Source organism: Orycteropus afer, unplaced genomic scaffold (genome assembly GCF_000298275.1).
Source record: "Orycteropus afer afer isolate SDZICR_OR568_19922 unplaced genomic scaffold, OryAfe1.0 scaffold00056, whole genome shotgun sequence".
NCBI lineage: Eukaryota > Metazoa > Chordata > Mammalia > Tubulidentata > Orycteropodidae > Orycteropus > Orycteropus afer.
In genome coordinates, this window is record NW_006921643.1 from 8,713,552 (window position 1) to 8,715,058 (window position 1,507).

Consider the following 1,507-nt stretch of genomic DNA (forward strand, 5'->3'; position numbering starts at 1 on the left):
CAGTAGTATATTGACAGAGAGCTTCCAGAAATGCAAGCTGGATTCAGAAGAGGATGTGGAATGAGGGATATCATTGCTGATGTCAGATGGATCTTAACTGAAAGCAAAGAATACCAGAAAGATATTTACTTATGTTTCATTGACTATGCAAAAGCATTTGATTGTGTGGATCATAACAAATTGTGGATAACATTGAGAAGAGTGGGGATTCCCAAACACTTGATTGTACTCATGAAGAACCTGTACATAGATCAGGAGGCTGTCATTTAAACAGGACAAGGGGATACTGCATGGTTTAAAATAAAAAAGGGGGTGTGTCAAAGTTGTATCCTTTCACCATACTTATTCAACTTGTATGCTGATCAAAAAATCTGAGAAGCTGAATTATATGAAGAAGAATGTGACATCAGGATTGGAGGAAGACTCATTGCTCTGGTTACCTAGTACCTCTCTGACAAGAATATACCACAAATGGGATGGCTTGAACAAACAGGAGTTTATTCTCTTACAGTTCAGGAGGCTAGAAGTCTGAGTTCAAAGTGCCAGGCTCTAGGGGTGGGTGAAAGCCCCTCAACCTTGGGCTTCAGCTCTGCCTTTTGCTCCCAGCCCACTGAAGCTACAAGCATCTCTTCACTTAGGCAGCTACTAGCTGCTGAGGCTAGCAAGCCCAAGGTTGACAAATAAAATGGCAGAGTCCTAATATTACCAAATCACACAGCAGGCCATTAATTCAAGTTCATTGTAAATCCTATGGTTGGCAAAGCATGGCAGGCTGCTGAACAATAACACAGCTACATGCAGGGTCCAAGCATACCATAAGCTAGAGACTATTCCCAGCCTTCTCCTTATATACAGGAAGCAGATCACATCCTGAAGGCAGCTACTCAGCTGCTTGTGGTAGATCCCACCATGGAGTTGATTGCCAGTCTTATCATGGGGAATAACTACGACCAGGTGCCCAGTCACTCAATCAGGCCCAGCCAAGTTGACACACAAACTTAACCACCACACTCATTAACAACCTGTGATATGCAGATGACACAACTTTGCTTGCTGAAAGTGAGGATGACTTGAAGCACTTACTGATGAAGATTAAAGACTACACTCTGTAGTATGGATTACACATCAATATAAAGAAAACAAAAACCCTCACAACTGGGCCAATAAACAGCTTCATGTTTGATGCAGAAAGGATTGAATTTGTCAAGGATTTCATATTACTTGGTTCTACAATCAACACCAATGGAAGCAGCAGTCAAGACATCAGATGACATATTGCATTGGGCAAATCTACAAAAGACCTCTTTCAAGTGATGAAGAGCAAAGATGTCTCCTTGAAGACTAAGGTATGCCTAACCCAAGCCATGGTATTTTCAATCACCTCATGTGCATGTGAGAGCCGGACAATGACTAAGGAAGACCAAAGAAGAGTTGATGCTTTTGAGTTGTGGTGTTGGAGAAGAATGTTAAGAGTATCATGATCTGCTAAGAGGACTAACAAATCTGT